We start from the raw sequence: 24,651 nt of genomic DNA on the forward strand, positions 1-24,651 counted from the left end.
GAGAATACATGTAGCTAGTTATAAGCAAGTGCAATTTACAAATTATTGCCAAACTTCATTTAAACTAAGAACTTTCTCCTTTACTCCCTTTGATACCAGAATTGCTATCAAAGATTTTTTGCCTCCTTTACCCCAAGTTGAGACAATGGTAACAAGGAATGAAATGGTCTGAAGGCAGCAAGGTGAAGCAGCTCTTTACTATCTCAAAGCACAATACAACAACTAAATGAGAGTTCTCTGCCTAGCTGACTTTGTAGAAATAATACAAGCCTGAACAGAAGGAGAAGGAGAAGAAAAGTGTCTTAATAATCCACAAAGCCAGTTCCTAAATTAATAACAGGGAGTTTCCTGCATATATAGAAACCAATGTCACATTGCTGGAAGACTGGGGATCATCTACCTCTAATGATCACCAAATCACAATAAAATAAATCAAATGTTTATTCAATATACATTCAATAATGTAACTTAGAGAGAAAAATAGTGTCGTTTAAATGCTAAATGATTATATAAGTATGAACCACTTATATAAGCAAACTGATGTTATGTTGGAAAACTCAATGAATAAGTCTGACTATATCACTCCCTTATTCTGTAAGCACCAGTGGCATCCCTTTTCCACTACAATACAAGCCTTAGCATGGCATTTAAAGACCTTCACAGCTTGGCTCTCTTATATTTCCAACCTTCTTTACACACCATTACTGCCCTCCACACTCTTTAAAATCCAGCTAAACTGGTCTCCTTGCGGTTACTCAAACTTGAGCAACACAACACTCCCATTTTCATCTCTGTGGCTTTGCAATGGCTAGTTTCCATGCCTGGAGTGCACTCCTTCCTCAGCTCTAAATCAAAATCTATGATCTATTATTTCATTTGTAGAGCATGACCTATTTACAAAGCGAGAGTCATAGAATGGGATAGAAATATAGCTATAGAGACATACAGATTAGATACATAAATGGATACATGTAAAATTTCTATATGATATATAGATACATATGACAATTTTTGTATATGTATACATATGTACCCCTACACATATAGCTATATCTATATATTTTAGATGTGAAAAGGAACTTAGAAATCTAATCCAACTCTCTTATTGTACAAATAAAGAAACTGAGGTACAAAGCAGCTGTTCAAGTGGTTGTCAAAGGTCATTCAGTGAATTAGTAGTTGTTTTTTAAGTCTTTTTCTAGAATGATCTAATGTTTTAGATTCCTAGAGCATAATTTGCAACTCAGTTAAAAGACATGGTGGTTCCCATTTAGTGGTTTGCAAAACACTCGGGGGTTTGTGATGATGCTCTAAGAGGTCCATACTAAAAATTATTATTTAATGGTGCCAGCAAAATATTATATGCAATGTACTAAATGACCCTGGGGTTAATAACACATTTTTGTTATTGTTGTCAAAAGGGGTTCAAGGAATAAAAAACATTGGGAATCACTTAATTAGAACAAGATTCCCTCGGTTCTTTTTTTTCATGTGTGTGTCAATCATGGTCCTTAGTTACAACTAAGTCTACAGACACTAGGAGAAACAGGCATGGTCCACTCTTCAGAAGACAAATGTAGCATTTTCTGCATTGAATCATTCCACTTTTCAGCTTAAGAAGAGGCGGGAAAACAATCCCTTTTTATAATAGTTGCCTTTATCTCTCTGCATTTTTTTATAACTACGACAATTACTTCTCTTGATTCAATTTGTGATCTAGAGTCCTGTCTTCCATCCATTCTAGCCACTTCCTTAGGATGGTTTGACCTATTTTTACTTGCTTCAAAGAAAGAGCTGAAGTCGTGCTTCTCAGAAGCCAATTGTTTTGACTTATGAGAGTGTGACAGAAAAGCCTGACCAAAGTAGAACAGAAAGGTTTTTCTCTTCTTCTGTCAAAAAGAACACTCAACAAATGAAGTAATAAGTATTTATTAAGTGTGTGCTACCCATCCTTACAGCGAACTAGCACTTTACCACAGGCAAACACATGAGAGTTAATAACCTGATTATCCATGACTCTTATAAATGGAATGCAATGAATACTACAATACCAACAACTTAACAAACATGTAGAGGCAGTGTTCCAGAGTGGTCAGGGTGCTGGACTTGGGAGTTAGGAAGAAATGGCTTCAAATACTACATTAACTGTATAATCAGGGGCAAGTCACTTAAACTCTAGGACACTTTGTGTCTCCATCTGCAAAAGGGGAACAATAATAGCACGGACATGGCAAGGTTGTTGTCCGGATTGAGTGAGAGACTGTATGGAAAATACTTTTCAACTCTTTTTTTGTTTTGTTTGGGTTTGTTTGTTTGTTTGTTTGCAGGGCAATGAGGGTTAAGTGACTTGCCCAAGGCCACACAGCTAGTAAGTGTGAAGTATCTTAGGCCGGATTTGAACTCAGGTCCTCCTGAATCCAGGGCCGGTGCTTTATCCACTGAGCCACCTAGCTGCCCTTTTTTCAACTCTTGAAGGGCTATATGATTATGAACTGCTGTCCTCACGATTCTTCATCATGATCATTACAGGAAAGATCATTTGAGTTCTTTTGGCCATGTATTCTGACTATAGTATCTTCTAATAGACATACCTCCCAGGAGGGGAAAAAGCATATCTTGTAGCGGGAAGTTCATTTGCACTAATCTATCCATAGACTTTTTTTTGTTTAATTCTCTCTAACACCAATTCACTTAAGGAGCCACCATGAATAAACACTTTTAGAAACAGAACAAAGACAAAAACAAAGCATCATGTCTATAAGCTATTTACATTAATTTGTATGAGGGAGTGTGGGTGGGTGTGGGTGCCAGTGTGTGCACAAAGAACTAGGAAAGATTTAATTAGGGAAACCTCTATGGAGGATTGTACCTGAGTTTAACTACTACAGTTATGTAGGACAAATGATTAAGGACTTGGATAAAGCAATGAAAGTCAAACCAACTTGCAGAAATCAAAACACAAGATATCCATTGTTACCACTATTATATAATATAGTTCTAGAAATGCTAGCTATTGGAACAAGACAAGATAAATAAATTAACAGAGGAGTGCAGGCAAAGAAGACACAAAATTACCATTTCTGTAAATGATATGACAAATTACTTGGAGAACTCTAGAGATTTGACTAAAATTGCCTGGAAATAATTAATAATTTTAATAGAATAGCAGGATAGAAAATGGACCCATGAAATGATCAGCTTTTCTGTATATTATCAACTAAACCCAACAGGAAATTATAGAAAAAAATTACATTCAAAATGACCACAGCTTGTATAAAATATCTTAGAATCTATCTAACCAAGACACACTCAGGCCTTGTATGAATACAACTATAAAAACTGAATTATTGGGGCAGCTAGGTGGCGCAGTGGATAAAGCACCGGCCCTGGAGTCAGGAGGACCCGAGTTCAAATCCAGCCTCAGACACTTAACACTTACTAGCTGTGTGACCCTAGGCAAGTCGCTTAACCCCAATTGCCTCAAAAAAAAAAAAAAACCCAAACTGAATTATTAGAATGATATTAATACTCATGATTAGAATGTGTTAATAGACTTTAAAATGACAATAGTAACTAATGTACAGATCTAGTGTCAGATACATCAGACCACTATAAAGTTACTATATAGAACTAGACAAAATAATAACAAAATCCACATCTAGAAAAACAAAAGGTCAAAAGGCAACATAGGAGGACATGCACACTGATGCACTGTTGATGAAACTATAAATTGGTCAACTCGTTTGGAATTACCCAAAAATGTCAATAAACTATGACCCTTTGACCGAGTAAACGATAGGCATGTACCCCCAAAAGTTCCAAGTCTGCAGGAAAGGATCCCTATGTACAAAAATACTTATAGCTGCATTTTTTTGTCATAGCAAAGAACTAGAAACAAATTGGGTATACATAAATTGGAGAATGGATCAACAAATTTTAGCATATGAAGGTAATGAAACATCATTGTGGTGTAAGAAAGGATGAAAAGGATGGTGAGTAGGCACAGTATCTGTTTTATGTAGGCTGAGCTGTTTTTTCTTTAAGGGAGTGGGAAGGCCACTCTTGGGATCATCATTGGTTTGGTTTCCTGGCTTCCTGAGGCATAAAAGCCTTAGCCTATTGGGAGATGGTTTCAGAGATTTTAGTGGAATTCCTACTGCCCTGGAGGGCTATCTGTCTGATCTGCAGATGCTAAAGGGAATAGTTTTTTTATCTGACTCAATATCCTTTTAAACTTTAGGAACTGTATTATTTTATGTAACCCAAGTTCCGGAAGCCATAGGCATGGGACTATCTCCTCAGCAGAGGAGATAAATGTATCACATCTGTCTAAGGTGCAAGGTAGAGTTGGTGAGAGCAAGAGAGAAGAGAGATCAGGTCTCTTCAGGTTGCTTCTGGCTTCCAGCTTCAATAGAGTTGCTCAATGTCTTCAAATAGCTTAAGGGAGAAAAAGACCATGGGAAGAAACTGACATAAGAAGAGCTGGCAATTTACATGATGACCCCATCCCCAATTTACTACACTAGAGACGTCAGGGAATTTTCCTACAGGTGAGATCTGGAATTCTCTCTCTGTGTGTTTAACTGTGTTTCTTTGCTCCCAGTGGAAGAGTTCTTTCAACTGGCATTGTCTGAAATATAGCCTCATATGTATACTTTCTTTGATTTGTGCTATGGACTTGAATAAATGACTTTCTTTGCTATGTGTGCTCCTTGTAGAACTAGTATTTGGTAGAAAGGAAATCAAGCTTTTGATATAAAACTTGGGGTTCGCCTTTCCTGCAATAGCGATTTGGAGTTCAGCTTGAATATGTGACCCATGTGATGATTTGCTTTGCTGAACTATACACATTTGTTACAAGAGAGGGCTTTTAAGGACACCTTGGTGCTGCAGTGGACAAAGTACTGGCCCTGGATTCAGGAAGACTCATCTTTCTGAGTTCAAATCTGGCCTCAGATACTTACTTGCTGTGTGACCCTGGGCAAGTCACTTAATCCTGTTTGCTTCATTTTTTTAATCTGTAAAATGAGCTAAAGAAGGAAATGGCAAACCACTCCAGTATCTCTGCCAAGAAAACCCCAAATAGGGTCATAAAGAGTCAGACATGACTGAAAAATGACAATAACAAGGGCTTCCAAAGGAGAGGGAGAGTTAGTAGATAATGATGCTGAAAAAAATAAAAGAAAGGGGGGAAAGGGTCAAGGAAACATTTTTTTTTTTAACATTTAGGGTTTTTTTGTTTTTTAGTGAGTGACTTGCCCAGGGTCACACAGCTAGTAAGTGTTAAGTGTCTGAGGCTGGATTTGAACTCAGGTACTCCTGAATCCAGGGCTGGTGCTCTATCCACTGCACCACCTAGCTGCCCTGGAAACATTTTTTTAAAAATACACAGAAGGATGTAGAAAGAAATTCAGAAAAGGAGGCAAGACAAGCAGGGACACTACTGTTGTTCTCAATTCAATATATGTTTAAAAACAAAACGTATGTAACAAAACTTCACTCTTTTCCTGTTCTTTATGTATTGAAATTTTCATGTTTGTTAAGTTCATAATAAAAAAAGAAATTCAAACACAAAATCATTAATTTGGCTACTAAGAATCTCGATGAAGACAGATTAAAACGAATGATTGGGGACCAAAAACAGAAGCAGAGACAGACCATTAGGACAAATCTTGGCCAGCGCCCTATTCTTCTGAAGAAAAGAAATGGATTATGTGATGGTATAAGAAAGAGGAAAGTGGAATGAGGGTTGGGCATAAACCTGTCCACGACTATGTTTACAGTATTATTACTGGATCCCTCTCAGCTGTAGTGCAATTGGTAAGACAATTAAAGCTGTTGGCCAGGTTATTCCCCATTTCAGGGAATTTGTGCTCAGCTGCACAAAATATGGATAGAGGACAGAGAAAGAGGCAATTTCCTCAGTGCCCAGGACAGTACCATGACAAGTAGCCTTCACAGTCGAAGGGTCAAAAATAGAGTCCATTATATTTTCATGGACTGACATTCATGCCTTTCCTTTTTTTTCTTAAATGAGCCTGTTCCTTTAATCATTTATTTCTAGGTCTTCTTTGTACCACTGCAGGCTTATAATAAGTTTTCCATGTCATTTTTATTGAGTGAGTTTCCTAACTTTTGGGGCTATGCTAAAAGAAGACATCAATTTTCTTGCCAACAGGCTGAAAACTAATTAATCTATAAAATAACCACCACTTCTTCTCTTTGGAATTTGCCTGTAGGGACAAAGACTGATTAAGACCACAGTGGGCAAGGTAGATCTCATGTCATCATTTATGCAAGGTTGCCCAATACCCTTCTTGGTCTACTTACCAGCAGTTCTATACTATTATCTGGGCAGTTCTCCATTCCCCCTATAATTAGAGCAAATTCACTGGATGCAGCTGTGTATATAAATATTACTGTAGGTGAGACTCAAACCACAGGAGCATGTTCACAAACGCTACCCTCCCCAAAGAAGCTTAAACAGGAGTTTATGCTTCCTGTAATGATTATCATATTTATTTAACCTTTTAAAAGTTCAAAGCACTCTCACTGTTGTTTGATTTCTGTAACGGCCCTTTGGCAAAGGGTAGAAATTATCCTTCTGTTCAGAGGTAAAGGAACGGAGGACCTAGGAATTTTTGCAGGCAGTCCTCCATGCCTGGAATCCTCTTCCTCCTCATCTCTGCCTCCTGACTTCCCTCAAATCCCAGCTAAAACCCCACCTTCCAGAAGAAGCCTTTCCCCGTCCCTCTTAATTCTAGTGCCTTACATCAGTTGCTTATTTCCTATTGGTCCTCCATATAGCTTGTTTGTACATGGTTGTCTCCCCCAGTAGACTGTGAGTTTCTTGAAGGCAGGAATTGTCATCGACCTTTCTTTGTATTCCCAGCAACACTTAGCACAGTGCCTGGAACATAATAGGTGTTTAATAAATGCTTATTGACTGACTGAGGCTTTAAGAAGTTAAGTGACTTTCACAAAGTCATGTAAGTGGCAGTTCCTAGGCAGACTAAGATGCAGGTCCTAGGTTTTATTGTAGTAATAATAATAATAGCAACAATGACAATTTACTTTCTTTATCCATCAGGGTTTTTTTTTTGGGGGGGGGGCAATGAGGGCTAAGTGACTTGCCCAGGGTCATACAGCTAGTGTCAAGTGTTTGAGGCTACATTTGAACTCAGGGCTGATGCTTCATCCACTGCCCCTATCCATCAGTTTTTTATTACTTTAATTGCTCTTCACACATCATGATACTGCCTTGGTTTCTAGTTTATGCCTGCTTTCCTTACAGTGTAGGGATTTCCTGATGTGGAAACTCCCTCCTCTCTTTAAAAAAAAAAATTATTTATCCATCCATTTATTTATTTATTTATTTGTCTATTTATTCATTCATCCATCCATTTATTTATTTATTGTTTGTTTTTATTTATCTATTTATTTGTTCATTCATTCATTCATTCATTTATCCCCCCCCCCCTTCTTGTACACAGGCAACTAATTTGTATCTTTCAGTCTCTGAGAATTGCTTAGGGTTGTCACGAGTCTCAAAGGAGATGGTCTGTGTAAAGTGTTTTTGCAAAGCTTAAAGCATTAAATAAATATACATTGCTATTATTAGAACCATTATTTCTCTGGGTTGTCCTCCTTGGTGGCACCTCTAATCAATCAGTTGGCTCACCTGTTTACCCTGGCCTCTATCTTGATACATTTAGACCCATAGAAATAGTTTTGTTTTGGGGTTTTTTTGGCGGGGCAATGGGGGTTAAGTGACTTGCCCAGGGTCACACAGCTAGTAAGTGTCAAGTGTCTGAGACCAGATTTGAACTCAGGTCCTCCTGAATCCAGGGCCGGTGCTTTATCCACTGCGCCACCTAGCTGCCCCCTAGAAATAGTTTTTTATGGAAAATGATGGACTATTCTTACATAAACTCCACATGTACCACTTGAAGGGGTACAGCACACCATCTTTGCCCATATACTGACCATATGAATACAGTACACACTCAGCTTACCCTGTAATTTAATCAGTGCCATTTTTACATTAAGTTCAATTTCACTACTACCCATATCCTGAATTGCTATCATGGGAGAGATGGGTTCTTAGGAAAACACGTTCAGAAGCAGTACGGTGGTAGTGGTTGTTGTTCAGTCATGCCAGGCTCTTCATGACCCCACTGGGGCTTTTCTGGTGAAACATACTGGAGTGGTTTGCCATTTACTTCTCCAGCTTGTTTACAAATGAGGAAACTGAGGCAAACAGTGAAGTGACTCACTCAGCCAGAATCACACAGTGCTCTATCCACTGCACCTGAGCTTGCCCTAAGGGAGTATGGTACAGTAGGATAATGATGGCTTTGAAGCCTCCAGGCCCAGGGTACAAGTTCTGGCTCCACTTACTATCTGTGTGACCTTGGGCAAGTCACTTTACTTCTCTGATATCTTCTTCTTTGTTTTAGGGAAGCAGCATGGACTAGTGAACGGAGAGACATAGCATCAGGTAGACCTGGATTTAAATCCTGCTTCAGACCTGACTAGTTCTAGACAAGTCATTTAATCTCCTGGAGTGTCTCCTAGTCTATCACACTATTCATCTAACTTCCTTGGGTTTCATTGCTCCTCTGATAACTGGATACTGCTTTGGTTTCTAGTTTACTCCTGCTTTCCATAAAAAAGAGTAGCCAGGTGACAGTGTGGATAGAATCCAACTTCAGACATTTACTTGCTGTTTGACCTTTGACAAATCACTTATATTCTCTTATCCTCAGTTTCCTCAGTTGTAAAATGGGAATGTTAATAGTACCTACCACCAAGAGCTGTTGTAAGGATCATGCAAGACTGCCTGTGAAGGGCTTTGCAAACCTTGAGGTGCTATATAAATGTTAGCAATTATTCACCACTCAGAAGTGTCCTCTGTGCCTGCTGATAACTGTCCTTCTCCCAAGTACTGGTTTGGGTTTGTGTATATCAGCCCTCAGTTGAGCAGAACAGCTCTGAGAATTGAGAACAGGTACTAGTGAAGGTCCAAACTCTGAAGTTTGTTAGAGTGTCCATGAGACACTGAGCTGAATGCTAGGCAGGGCTGGGCTAAGACATTTATGTGCTTTGGGCAAGGTTTTATCATTGTAACCCTTGCACCGACAGGCTTGCTGCATTCATCAATTGTTCAAGGATTCATGATTCCATTGTACAGGTAACCCCTCTGCCAGAACAGATAGCAACTCCTCTATACCCTAGTAAAGTGTGTTCATGAGTTGCTGTTCCTGAAAAAAGAGTCATCACCCAGTGGCCCCCACATAAGCATCTCTGGACTTAACTAAGCTAGTCCTCAGAGAGCAGACAAATAGTCCACCACCAGGCTAGTAGTCAAAGTCCTACCAGACTGGAACCCATGCCAGCCTCGATCCTATTGCCACCAAATTACAAATGAATGCAGCATTAATTAAAATGATGTGCCTCTATAAAGACTAACTTTTAAAACTTCCTCATCATTCCCTGCCCTTTCCCACCTTCTGATGAGTCTCTGCCCACATCTATTCCTGATTTAACTATTTGGCAAACTAACCACACCCGGATTAAATGAACAACCCCAGCCTCTTTCTCATTGGTCTCTCAGAGAGAAACTAGGAGGGGCCAGGGAAAAACCATGGCTGCAGAAATGGGAAACTTCAAACAAAAGAGAATGAACAAAATAAAATAAAAATCTAGTATGAAGCATTACACCATGCTGACAAGGAATATATACACATACACATACACATACACATACACATACACATACACATACACATACACATACATATACATATACATATACATACATATGAGTGTGTGTGTGTGTGTGTATATACTGAGAAAAATAGCTTCCTTCTAGATAAGGGTGTCATTTTCTTTGGAGAATTTGTTGTGAAGCTTCCTTTGCTTCCTGAGACATTATTTCTAGATAATATGGCAAACGCCCTCCCTAACCACCCCCCTTGGTATTTTTAAATGACTTGTTTTGGTAGTAAGTTTTTAAAATCACTTCACAAAATTGGGAGTCTTCCTGGTCCTCTTTCTTTCTCCTCTTAATTCTCCTCCAGATGACCTTAACAGGTAGTTTGAGAACTGAAACGACTTTTTAAAAGAACCTCATGTTATTGGTATTTTGGGGGGTTTTGTGTCATCCCCATTTTGAATGCCCCCTCCCCTTTTTGTTCCCCATAAAGCCATCCCTTGTAACAAAAGTGAGGAAGATTAAAAAAACAAAACAAAACAAACCCGGTTCAGCAAAACCAACATATAGACCAAGTTTGACAGTCTGACACGCCCATGGTGCCCCGCCTCTGCAAAGAGGAGAGGGAAATAGATTTCCTCAACTTACTGAAGCCACTTTTCTATGAAATAGCATATCCGAGGGCTTGCTAAATAATGGTAAAGGCCATTTTCAACAATGTGGGACAAATTGTTTCCTGATAGGGATTATATGATTTAAACCCTGCCTTCGACACATCCTGGCTGTGTGACCCTGGGCAAGTCCCTTGATTCTCTATAGTCAAAATCAAATGCAGAGAAGATAGTTTCCTCATCGTGAGCTCTGTATTCCAGTAACATCCCAGGTCCATTCCCTCGGCCTCTCCCTCTGTATGTGTGTATGCCTACGTGTGCACATGCATATACTGACTGATCAGCTCGGTCAGCTTCTGCTGAGGAGAAAAGGCACAGCTTTCCCCACAGCGTGGGGAGCCACGCCATCGCTGCATTTCCAATGCAATGTTACACACAGCCAGCACTGCTCCTGCAGTGAGAGAGGCTCCCCGGCTTTCTGTTCCCTCACTGCCTCTCATGTGACTCCTCCTCCCGTGCTTCCAAAGTGGAAAATCTAATTGCACCAACCACGGCTCACAAGGCTGCTGCCTAGCACCAAATACTCCTTGTCCATGATGGCTCCCAGCATCTTCTGAGACTGCGATCAGAACACCTGGGAAACCCGAGCGCAGGGGAAGAGAGCACCAGACTCTTCTGAACCCCAAGAGATCCCACCCTACGCCTTAAAAAAAAAAGAGTTTTACAATCCAGAATTACCTCCTGGGGGCTCCTGCCCCGGGTCCTCTCTCCCTGGGCTTTCGTCTACAGTGTTCCCATCATCTTTTCTAGGAGGTCCTCACTCCAGAGCCACTAATTGAAGCAACCCATAGTTCGGAGCCCCGAGGGCGTAGTGAAAGTGGCTTCTAAGGCAGGTGTTAGTGAGCAGAGCAGGCTGGGTTCTGCTTTCCATCTCCAGGGGCTGAGAGTGCCCGAGGGACCTCCTGAAATGTATCACAACAGTCCAAGCCCAGCGCTATTCCCCCAGCTACCTGCCTTCTGGAGAAGGAAAACAAACACACGCCCAAAAGATCACAAACTTGTGCATCCTTACAGTGTTCACAGTTTACCTGGATCGGTTCCTTTTAAAAAAACAAACAAACAAACAGAAAACCCCCAAAACCCCTTATTTTTTCAATAAAAAGTCAACAACTGCGGGGCAGCTAGATGGCGCAATGGATAGAGCACCGGCCCTGGAGTCAGGAGTACCTGAGTTCAAATCCAGCCTCAGACACTTAACACTTACTAGCTGTGTGACCCTGGGCAAGTCACTTAACCCCAATTGCCTCACTAAAAAAAAAAAAAGTCAACGACTGCGCTAGTGAGTAATAGCCAGGTGCTTTCGCCAAATTACTTGTCCTCTCCAGGGCTTCCTCCACCACATATATAGAAATGGGGAGGGTCGACTAGATGACACTGGAAGTCTCTTCCTATGATTGATGCTGTTTTTACCACTGCTGCACGAATTGACCAGGCTCTCTGTTTGATCATTAAAGGTGCAGGAAAAGACTGGATTTGGACGGGGATTCATACTCCATTGTATCCAATTCGATTCGATTCAACACACCTTTACTAAGTGCCACTGCTAAATTCAGATCCTGGGGTTGCCAAAAATAAATGACAACCCAGCCCCTGCCCCTAATGGAGCTGATAGTCTATTGGGGCTGTAACCAGATCTGTAAATATAAGGTAACTGGAGGAGGGAGATAGCTCTAACAACTAGGGGAATGATGAAGGCTTCCAATAGGAGACAACCAAGTTGAACCCTGAAAGGAAGCTGAAACGTCTAAGAGTTGAGAGGCGGGAGGAATGCATAGTGGGTTCAGGAACAAAAAATAGATCAGTTTTGAGGGAATGTGGAAGATATGAGGAGGAAAAATGTGAAATAAGGCTGGATTATTTCCAATTTGCCATGAATATATCGTAAGGCACAGCTAGGTGGCATGGTGGATAGAGTGCCAGGCCTGGAGTCAGGGACACTCATCTTTCTGAGTTCAAATTTAGTCTCAGACACTTACTAGGTATGTGACCCTGGGCAAGTCACTTAACCCTCATTTTCCTCATGTGTAAAATGAGCTGGAGAAGGAAATGGTAAACCACTCCACTATTTTTGCCAAGAAAACCTCAACTGGCATCACACAGACTTGGGTACAACTGAAAGTTGACTGGATATCTTGTTTGTTCCTTGTTGTTTGCATGTGGGGGTCCCCCATTAAATCTGTACAGAGGCACTGGTTTTACTTTTGTCTTAGTATCTCCAGCATTTGGCATCGTGCATAGAATACAGCAGGTGCATAATAAATGCTAGTCCACTGGTAGATTGGCTATGACCTTACTGAAAGGATAAAAGAACAACTGCGAATTTTGAACTGGTTTTCAATGCCCTCCATGATCTTACTAGTAACCAGAGTTAGAAATGATTATTGATGTTGTGTAAGCCTTATGTTTAGAAGGTGACCACTCTCAATTAAATGCCAGGGTTGTTGTTGTTTTTCTTTTCTTTATTCACAAGAATTATCAGAGCTGGTGCTTGGGTAATTCTCCCCACTCCCATTCACCTCCCCCTACCCACATCCTGCCATTTGGGACTGAAATTAGTAAGTAAAACTTTCCTTAACTGAAGGAGAGTAGGGAGCTGATCCCGTGGGATCTCCCATCCCACTACTAGAATAGTAAGTTGGGGGGAATTCCTGGGCTAACACAACAAATACTCAATGAGCCATTTGAGAAATCAGAGATACAAAGGGACTCCCTGAATACACTTCAATTCACAATATCACGATCCTCATCCTCAGAAGACACTCTTTCTCTCTCTCTCACTCATTGTCCTTTGTATTTGGAGATAATGTCCCTATCCTCGTATACAAATACTGCAAAGCCCAGATGTTCAAACCACAGCCTTTTCCATACTGAGGATACATCCTAACAACCCATGAAATTTTCCCTTTGGTTAATCACCATTTGGGGGATTTTTTTTTGGTTGTTTTGTTTTTATAAACCATGTCACTGGCTCTGGCCATGCTCAAAATGAATTAGAACTTTGGAGTTTTTAAGGGACCTTAAAGATTAATCCCCTGGTTTTATACATAAGAAAACTGAGGCTCACAGTGGTGAAATCATAGAATCCTGGAGTTGGAAAAGACCTTGGGAGACCACTAAGTCAACCTGTGAATTGCCCAAGATCAGAGAGCTAGTAGGCAGTATTGAGATGAAGACCCAAAGCACTCTTACTTCCAGGTCCAGTTCACTGTGTTTCCACACAGTTTACACATTCTGCTTTGCCTGTGATGATGACTGTGTGCCAGACTGCTCTGTGCTGTGCCCAGAGAGAGCTCTTTAATCAATGTGGCATTTTTCATGTTCTTTTCATTTACCCAATGTTTTGGATCAAAGAAAAGTCGCCTAGGGCTCACCTGTCCTTAATTTCACTTCATAATCACATGAGGCTGTTTTTTGTGTTTGGTTTTGCCCCCTAGCTCTTTTGCTTTGAAGAGTCCATACTACCTATGCAACCAAGAAATTAGGGGGAGAAAAATCATTAATGGTTGATATGTGTTTTCTAAAAAAATTTATGTGTGTTTACTCATTTAAGTAAAATTGAGAATTGTGACAATTATCCAGATGATTCTGGCAAAACAAACAAAAGCTTTGTGGGAAATCTCCAGATAATCTTGGCATAGGATCATCTCTGGGCCCAGCTTAAGTTAAGTGACTTTCTTGGGGTCACATAGGTGACAATAGTGCCAGAATTAGAATGTGAACCCCAGTCCTTTGACCCCGAGCCCAATGGCTTTTCTGAAGCACTAGGCTAAGTATTCTGCAAAAGACTGATACATTCCATTAACACAGCCCCATAGTGCCCTTTGAATTATGGGATTTGATGCCAATGTGTGATCCTACCACCTTATCAGGCCTTTGAAATACAAATTCCCATTTGTTGGCTGAGGACCACAAGGCATCATCAACAAATGCAGCCCTGGTGCATGGTACTGACATTTTTTCCTTTTTTCCATCTTGGATTGTGCTTGAGATAAATATCTTCCATTCAACTGGCTAATCCTCCCTAGAGGCTTGAAGATAATTGGAAATAGGAAATTAAAAGTGACCTTCTGCTTTGCAGCTCTTGAGCAGGTCTATGAAGGCAGCATAAAGGGTTGGCAAGTCAGCTAGAGATTTTTGGGGGGGGGCGGGGAGGAGAGGGATGTCTAAGGCCCTGCCTAGCTCATTACTTGATTTAATACCTAACTCAATGTGGAATGTTTTAATGCAAGAAAAAGAAAACAGCAAGCAGCCAGCAGGTGTAATTTCTTTCCCTTTGCTCATTATAATGCATTGTAGTTCCAAAATTTAGGGATGAGCCCTAAATGATTTCTCAGTGAGATTCTCTATTTGCCTTGTCCTGTGATATAGCCTATCTCCCTGCAAGAAGTAATATACTCTCCAAGGGGAAAAATGGAATTATAGGAAGAAATGCCATGACATGCTGCTAAAGGGAAACCCTTCATCTGTTTTAATCAAAGGTAAGAATGGCTTATTACGACGTCACCTGTATGTTAGCACTGTAATTAATAGTGTATAATTGAGTACTTCTGAAGTCACTGAAAACAGTGTTCTTGAGATGGTTTAAACATTCATCTAGTCACAGAAATAACTGAACTCAATAACCCAGTATTGGATAACCTCCCCAAAATAAATTCCCCAGCAGGGAATCCCTATTTGGGAAGAATTAGGGAAAACTAAAAAGAGTCTGGCAAAAAATTAGGCCTAGGCCAACATTTTACACCATATTTTACAATTGTTCATATGAATGTATGGATCACCTGGATTTGATGGAGGTGCCTTATTATCCAGAAGTATTTTTTATGAAACCCTGGGTTAATAGGAGCAAAATGTCCTTCAACTCAACTCCAAACTGAACCCAGATACCTAGCAGATAAAAGTCCCTACTATTTACTTCTTTCCTCAGGATAGTAAGTCCCTATCTTATGGGGACATCTGGGCGTCCTCATCCTTGCCAAACTCCTTTTGGGAATCCTGTAATCTTATCATATCATGCTTCCATATTTCCTCCATACTTGTTATAACTGAAATTGCTAAAAACTGCTTTGCATTACATCCACTCTTGCTACAGTATTTGCTTTTGCGTTGATTTGTATCATGCTGATGAAACTGACAACACCCTGTAACCAGTGAACAAAAAAAAACCTAATATACCCTCAGAAAGAGGGAGTTCCTGAGCTTCTTCTTAGGAAGGGGTCTCCATATGATCATGTTTCCTTCTTCTTGGGACAAATAAACTGGTACAATGTTTTTCCTGTCTGTCTCTGATCTGTTTACATTATGTTCTCCAATCTGCTTTTTTGGTAGTAGGACAGGTATGGAAACAAACTGTAGGAGATATTATACAATTAATTTCTCTGATCTGTTTATTATTTTTATAGGAGACAGGTAAATAAAAACTATATTTAATTTTTGACACAATGAATCAAAATGTATGTGAACCAAATATTAAAAATTATACATAAAATATATCACATACCATTCACAGCAATGGGTAAGAGGTGAATTCTTAACCAAACAAGAGATAGAGTTAATGGCAGAAGATAAAATTTTGATTGCATTAAATTGAAAAGGTTTTTTGTTTTGTTTTGTTTTGTTTTAGTGAGGCAATTGGGGTTAAGTGACTTGCCCAGGGTCAGACAGCTAGTAAGTGTTAAGTGTCTGAGGCTGGATTTGAACTCAGGTATTCCTGACTCCAGGGCTGGTGCTCTATCCACTGCGCCACCTAGCTGCCCTGAAAAGCTTTTTAACTCCTCCTATTACCCTCCAACCCTATTCTCCCCCACCCCCAAAAAATTAAGGCATCTTGTATAAGAAGGGAAGTAATCAATTGGAAATACTTTTTAAAATCATACATATATAAATCAAATATATAATATATAAATATATTATCAAATATATTTTAAGATACAGAGCTGACCTTGAAGCCAGCCATCTCTGGGACATACTAGGTGTATGACCTTGGTTGAATCACTTCCACTGGTCTATGCAACTGTAAGTTTTAGTGAAGGTGCTGATCTGTATTAGTATAGGAAATTTCCTCACCTGAGAATTTCCTATAGCAATGAAATAAAAAGATCTCATTTCTATTCCTATCCCTAAGAATATTCAAATAAATATTCAAAATAGAGAGACAAATAGAAATATAAAAGACCAAAGGCCATCTCTTAATAGATACATGGGCAAAGGATGTGAATAAAAAAGTCTTAAAAGAATTTTTAAAAACTATTAACCACCACATTCAAGAATGCTCAAAATTACTAATTACAAGAGAAATGCAAATAAGAATAACCCTGAGTTTTCACCTCACACCAAACAAACTGTAAAAGATGACAAAAATTAGGAACTATAGGAGAAGCTGTGAAAAGACAGGTACACTAATGCATGGTTGGCTGAACTATAAAAAGGCCCAGCCATTCTGTAAAGTAATTTAGAATTATGCAAAGAAAGTGGCTAAAATGTGGTTTTTAAAATTCATTTATATTCTTTTCTTTCTTTTCTTCTTTTTAAAAGAATCTCTGTTTTAAAGTATACTCCCAAAACTCTCAAGTTTTTACCTCCCAAAAAAGAAAAAGTCCAACCTTTAACAAAAAGTTAATGATGTAAAACAAAGTCACATATTGGCTACATCTGATAAATGTATGTTATTACCACCTGTCTGCCAGAATTAAGAGAACAATTTTTGTTCAGTGACTAAAACATTTTAAAGAAAAAAAATACTGTAAAACATTGAAGAGCAATGTTCTACTCAATGACCAATTATCTCTCCAGACTGATAATGAACCAAACTTCCCAACTCCTGGCATTTTACAGTTGAGGAAACTGAGGCACATGAGACACATGACCTAATAAGTGCCTGAGGCTGCATTGAATTCATATCTTTCTTTCTCCAGGCCCAGCCTGTGATACCAGCTGCCTCTATTTTGTCAAGGATGTTTCCTTTATCCGTAGTTTTTAAAGGCATCTTCTTCCTGTTTCTCTAATTTATTCATGATATGACTTTTAATATCTGGTTCTTTTTATCTATTCAGAGATTATTGTGGTTTATGGTGTGAGATTTGGGTCTAAACCAAATTCCTCCAGATTCCAGTTTTCCAGCAGTTTTTCTTAAATGTTTAGTCCCTACACCTATAGTTGTAGCCCTTGGGTTTATCAAACTGTATGTTAATTTACTTTTAGGACTTATGAGCCTAATATGTTCTGATGATATGCTTTTCTATTTTTTAACCACTACCAAATAGTTTGTTTTTTGTTTTTTGTTTTTAGTGAGGCAATTGGGGTTAAGTGACTTGCCCAGGGTCACACAGCTAGTAAGTGTTAAGTGTCTGAGGCTGGATTTGAACTCAGGTACTCCTGACTCCAGGGCCGGTGCTCTATCCATTGCGCCACCTAGCTGCCCCCCAAATAGTTTTGATGATTACCACTTTGTAGTACATTTTCAGACCTGACACTATTAAACCAAATTTCTTTCCCTTTTTGTTCCATAGGTCCTTTTAGATTCTTAACCTCTTGTTCCTTTATATGAATTTTGTTGCTGTTTTTTCTAGTTCTATAAAATAACATGTTGGTAGTTAGTCATGGCATTGGATCTGTTAATTTAATATTTTCATTTTTATCATATTGACACAGGCTAACCATGAATAGTAATTAATATTTATCTATTTATTTGTATAATTCCTGTCCATTTCTTGGTAGCTGTACTCCCAGAGATCTTATTCATTCTACAGTTATTTTGAATAGAATTTATTAGCTATTACATATCTACTATAATAGAACTAATCTAGCTCTTCCTACTATATTATGTGGGTAATAATAGAATGATTATTTTGGAGGGAGTTATTTTATATATTTCTCCTTTAATAAAGCTATTGTTTCAATTAATTTTAATGGTTCTCTAAGTATATCATTATGTTATCTGCCCAAAGCAATAATTTTGTTTCTTCTTTGCCTATGCTTAATCACTTCATTTCTCTTACTCATCTCATTGTGATAGTTGGCTTTCTAGAACTATGTGATAAGGAATATCTGAATTTTACCCCAAATCTTGCTAGAAAGCCCTGTAGCACTTTTCCATTACAGATAATGCTAGCTCTTGGTTTTAGATAAATACCATTTACCATATTAAAAAGTTATCCACTTATTCTTATCATTTTCATTTTTTTTAAAAAACCAAAATTGGCGGTGTATTTTGTCAGAAAAATTTTTCTTCATCTCTTGACATAATCACATAGTTTTAATTGTTTTTATCTCTTTGGTCTGTTTTGTTTTTGCTCTCTTATATGTTCAGTTGTCCTAATGTTTGAACCAGCTCTGCATTCCCTATAATTGTAAAGAAATTCCTCACCTGGAAATTCCCAATACTAATGAAATCACAAGTCCAGTCCCAATTCCCATCACTTTGATAAAGTTTATCATGTGATTCTATGGAGAAGATGAAAAGATGTAGATGAGATGAGAGGACAATCAGATGAATTCAAAACAAGTTGAAAGGCCAGACTCAACAAGTAAGCCTTAATGTTCAATGTCAAATTGGCAACAGATTTCTAGTGATCTGCTCTGAGGAGTTGGGCTTGGCCCTCAGTTGTTTAACATTGGGGGGTGGGGGGTTGCTTTTATTAATGCTTTGGAAAAAGGCATAGCTAGCATGCTTAACAAATTGGGCAATGTCACAAAACTGGTGTGGATAGCTAACACATTGTATCCTAGAGTTAGGGTCCAGAAAGAGCTTCCTAGGCTTGAAAACTGGGCCAAATACAGTAAGATGACATGGAAGCAGGATAAAGATAAAGTCTTTTCCTTAGATCCAAAAAACTGACTTCAGAAGTACAATATGAGGAAAATGTGGTTAGACAGAAATTTGTTTTAACCAAGACTGGAGAGTCAATAAATAGTGGGATACAGAAACAAACAAACAAAGTCTGATTTCACTGCATGAAGGGAGGTATAGCTTCCTAGAACAAGGCAGGGAGAGTTCCTCAAGATTCTGTCTTGGTAAGAGCACATCTGGAATTTACTGTGCTACATTTCCAGAAGAAACACAGATAAGCTAGAGAAAATCTTAAAGGAAGGCGAACAGAACAGTGAGTGGGAAAAGGAATTGAAGATGTTTAGCCTGAAGAAAAGGAGACTCCAGGGACAGGATATTGTGGCTGACTTCAAGTCATTTTGAAGAAGAGATTTATTCTATTTGGTCCCAAAGGACTGAACTAGCTGGAAGGCAGATTTAAGCTTGAGGCAAGGAAAAACTCCCTAACAATTAGAACTATGCAATGTAGAATCTACTGTCTTGGGGTGGGGGAGGTTGGGGTTCCCCCTCACTGGAGTTCTTCAGTTAAAGGTTGTATAACCACTCACTCATTGGATATGTTGTTCTGGGGAATCTTTGGGAAAGTTATGGGTTGGAATAGGTGGCCAAGGTCTCTTCCAACACTGAAATTCACTGAGCCTGCATTTGCTGGGCCAAGCTCCCTGCCTTGAAATGTAAGCCTTATGAAATTCAAAAATACTTGTGAAATGCAAACATACTTTATTGCTTCAGTAGGACTGCTTTCTATTAAAGGAAAGCAAAGATGGAAAATATTGCTCCCAAGGGGTTCTTCTGTAGCAATGACAATGTCATTCTAACATCAAAATATGAATCAAACTTTTTTTTGTCAGTCTCAGATTTATTATAGTCCTCCCTGAACAACTGACATTTTCTGTAACCATTTAATGCTTTGAATAAAATAACCTACCAGGGAATGTTCCAATGGGAAATGTTACTTTGGTACAAGGGTATTTGAATGTGGGTCTGTGAACTTGATGTGTAATGTGTGGGTTTTATTTTTAAAAATATTTTGATAACTATTTCAATATAGTTGATTTCCTTTATAATCCTATGCTAAATTTTATTTTATGCCTTTACAAACATTTTTCTAAGAAAGGGACCAAAAGGCTTTACAAGACTGGCAAAGGGTCCATGACACAAAAATGGTTAAGAACTCCTACTTTAGAGGAAAGGGGGGTATGGGCATATAGCCTATAGATCTCTATGACAATCTGCCAATAAAGACATCTATAGGACAGGTCTCAATCCCATAATTTTTTTTAATATGAAGAATCTCTATTGTTATTAGTTTCCATCATTTGTCTAAGTTCTTGTCTAGTCTTTAGTCATTGAATGGGTGTTGCATCAGACAATGTGAGGCCTGGGAAACAACCTTGATAGAGAAAGTCACTCATCCTGACTTTTGTCTTGTCACTGGCCTTCTGTGATTCTAGAAGAGAGAGTGAGGCTGACCACCCTGTGCAACTCTGCCTCACTTAAATCCAATCCACCCACTAGTCAAAACATCACCCCATGATGTCATTAGCCCTCTTGGAAAAGAAGGGACAAACAACAACAACAACAGCAATGGGTTCTGATGTTTAATTGTTTGTAAGCAGCCTGAGACACACATAAACAATAGTATTATTTCCTATAAAATGCTAATGGCCATTTCTCTGCAGCTTTATAAGGCAGAATGGTGCTGGACTCTGGCATTAGCTTTACGATTTATCTACCAATGCACTTAATGTTTCTTGGCCTCAGTTTTCTCATCAATAAAATGAAGAGGCAGTGTGGTGCAATGGAAAGAGCACCAGCTCTAGAAGTGGAAGATCTAGGTTCAAATCTGCCCTCTGATGTTATAATCTGTGTTACTATGGACAAGTCACTTAAAATCCACAGACCTCAGTTTCCTCAATTATAATGTAAGGGACTGGTTCAGATGACCCATAAAGTCCCTTTTAACTCTAAGTTTATGATCCTGTGTTCACAACAACCTTGTAAAAGACGCAAAGAGATTGTTTATCCCCATTTTGCAGATGAGAAAACTGCCTAGAGATGAAGTGTTTTACCCAAAGTCATACAAATAGTAAATGTTGAATGTCTGCCTTCCAACTCTGAGGGCAGAACTTTCTACAAAATAGCTTGATTCCTATCTTCTAAGAACAAAAGGTGGCATTAGGGTTAGGAATCTCCTTTCCTATACAATGAGCATTAAATATATGTGTGTATGTGTGTATGTGTGTATGTGTGTATATATCTATTTATGTATATGCACACACATATATGCACATACACATGTATATTGTATTGCACATGTACACATGCATGTATATTTGGTGTGTGTTTTATATGTGTATGCATATGCATATATACACGTGTATATAGTATATTCATACACATATACACACATATAAGTATATATAGTATGTGCTTTCTATATATATGTGTGTGTGTGTATATATATATATATATATATATATATATTTCCCCTTTTTCATTAATCTCTCAATCCTTTTACTACTCCTTCATTCCCTGCCCTTAATCTCCCCATGTCAATCTGTAGCCACCTGCAACTTGGTGACTAAGGTATGTACATGGAGATATGGGAGTAAAACCAAAATTGCAAATGGGAAGAGAGCAGAGAGAGATTAGTTATAGAATAATGGGACAAATATTCCATTAAGATTTCTATAGGCTGGGGCAGCTAGGTGGCGCAGTTGATAGAGCACTGGCCCTGGAGTCAGGAGGACCTGAGTTCAAATCCAACCTCAAACACTTAACACTTACTAGCTGTGTGACCCTGGGTAAGTCACTTAATCCCAATTGCCTCACCAAAATATATATATTTCTATAGGGTGTCCCAAGAGTCTTAGTGTGGGTTTGTTGTGGTTGTTATTGTTCATCTTTCATTCTCAAAGAGAACCATTATTTCTGATCTATTATTAGAATGAGTAATAAATAATTGGAACATGAATCAAGAACAATTATTTTTAAATTCTGAGGTTCAAAATCAAATTTCCCAAAGGGATCTCTCCTGTATTTCACCATACTCAGAAATACTGACTGGATACCCTTCTTTTTATGGACGCTAGCTATGGACACATGGCCAAAAAATGTAGCTTGTATTATTCTCATTTTAAAATTTAATTGTTTACCACTTTGGGGTCTTTTTCCCAAAGAGAGCATAAAAAAGGGAAAAGGACCCACATGTATCAAAATATTTATAGCTGCTCTTTTTGTGGTGGCAAGGAATTGGAAATTGAGGGGCTTCCCATCAATTGGGGAATGGCTGAACAAGTTGTGATATATGGATGTAATGGAATTCTATTGTGCTGTAAGGACTGATGAGCAGAAGGAGTTCAGAGAAACATGGAAGGACTTGCAGGAACTGATGATGAGTGAGATGAGCAGAACCAGAAGAACATTGTACACAGTATCATCATTATATGTTGATCAACTGTGATAGACTAGATTCTTCTCACCAATACAGTGGTACAAGAAAGTTCCAAAGGACTCATGATGGAAAAGGCTCTCCAAATCCAGAAAAAAAAATAAAAAGAACTGTGGAATATGGATGCTGATTGAACCATACTATTTCTTTTGTTTTTGGTGCTCTTGTTTTCCTTTTTGCTCTTCTCCTCTTATATTCTCCTCTTATAACATGACTAATGCAGAAATATGTTTAATGTTATTTATATGTGTGTATATATGTGTGTGCGTGTGTGTATGTATGTGTATATAGATAGATATAGATATAGATATAGATATAGATATAGATATAGATATAGATATAGATATAGATATAGATATAGATATAGATATAGAACCTATATCAGATTACCTGCTGTCTATGGGAGGGGTGAAGAGGGGGGAAGGGAGGGCAGGGAGGGCAAAAAATTTGAAATTGAAATCTTATAAAAACAAATGTTGAAAACTATCTCTACATGTAACTGGAAAATAATAAAATACTTTTATTTTTAAAAATTTAATTGTTATTGATATCTTTTGATTTTCATCACCTCCACTCTCCATGTCTTCCCTTTCTCCTATCCCTCCCAGAGGGCCATACACCCTTTTACTTTCCCTTCCATAACCTAAGTACTGCCTGGCCCTTCCATCTTCCATAAATTAAACATAAATAAGAACTCTCTTTTATGTGCTGCTTCCCTCAGTTAGAATGTAAGCTTCTTTAAAGCAGGAACTCTATCAGTTTTCTATTTGGATTACAATCCTTGATACATAAAAATCACTGAATACATGTTTTTCCATTCCGTTCCATTCCAACAGACATGCTTCTTTTTTGTTTGTTTGTTTTTGGGGGTTTTTTGTTTGTTTTATCGGGGCAATGAGGATTAAGTGACTTGCCCAGGGTCACACAGATAGTAAGTGTCAAGTGTTTGAAGCCAGATTTGAACTCAGGTCCTCCTGAATCCAGGGCCGGTGCTTTATCCACTGTGCCACCTAACTGCCCAGGCATGCTTCTGAAGAAGAGAAGAAGTATGTCCCTTGATTATGAAGTAGATGGGAGTGGTATTAGAAAGCACAATAGATTGGAATTCACTTTGCTGATCAAAGGAGATAACATATGGTCAGAAAGACCTGATTTCAAATATGGTGTCAGACACTTAGTAGCTATGTGACCCTAGGAGAATCACTTAACTTCTATCTATCTCAGTTTCCTTAACTATAAAATGAGGATAATAACAGCACCCATCACCCAGAGCTGTTGTGAAAATTACATGTTCTGCTCTGCAAATCTTAAAGTGCTATAAAAATGTTAGCCATTAGTAGTAGTTGTTTTTCACTCTATCCTCTGTGCCACCTAGATGCCAGTTGTAGACGTGGTAGTGGTGGTGGTGGTATTAGCAGTGGTGATGGTGATGCTCTATACAAATGCCAGCTATTATTATTGTTATTGCTGATTTACTACCTGAATTTGGGCATGTTTCCTCCTCAGTATAATGAGGGGCTTGGATTGAAGGATCTATGTGGCCCCTTTCCAGCTCTGACTAAGGCATAGTGGCCAATCACACTTGTTTGCAGTCAAATGTGTTCATATTTTAGCATGTCCCTAACAACCGTGGACATGAAAAATTAAAATTCCTGACCTTGAGTTCCTTTTCCTAATGACACCAGGCATTTATGGCTCTGGGGTTCAGGGACTTGTATTGGTGGTAACAGTCATTCTGCCAACTACAGAGACCACAATTCCTAGCTTCTTTTTCCCCCTCTCGTTCCACTCGGATCATATTCCCAATGGAACATAATGAAATGCTCTTTATCCAGTGCTAGCGGCTGTGGGGATAAGACACCTGGAATAGTGACCCTAGTTCCTGTTGTCAGGAGCTGAAAATACAACAGGAGACGAGCCCACAAGAATGACAAACAGATTCCAAAGAACATTAAAAAAACAAGGACAGTGCTAATTATAGCTCTTT

The 24,651-nt window shown here is 38.7% G+C and overlaps 1 protein-coding gene across 8 annotated transcripts in view; it reads right to left on the reverse strand.

The window, feature by feature from the left end:
* The window catches only part of PALM2AKAP2 (PALM2 and AKAP2 fusion), a 561,773-nt gene that overhangs the window by 465,364 nt on the left and 71,758 nt on the right, over positions 1–24,651 (reverse strand). Inside the window, exon 1 of one of the 8 annotated variants that reach the window (XM_043965507.1) lies at positions 11,065–11,083. The exons of the other annotated variants lie outside the window; for them this stretch is intronic. The gene's annotated coding sequence lies outside the window, so the exon portion shown is untranslated. Of the gene's footprint in view, positions 1–11,064; positions 11,084–24,651 lie in introns of those variants that run through there. 8 annotated transcript variants of the gene reach the window in all.

The sequence above is a fragment of the Dromiciops gliroides genome, chromosome 1 (assembly GCF_019393635.1).
Source record: "Dromiciops gliroides isolate mDroGli1 chromosome 1, mDroGli1.pri, whole genome shotgun sequence".
NCBI classification, from domain to species: domain Eukaryota; kingdom Metazoa; phylum Chordata; class Mammalia; order Microbiotheria; family Microbiotheriidae; genus Dromiciops; species Dromiciops gliroides.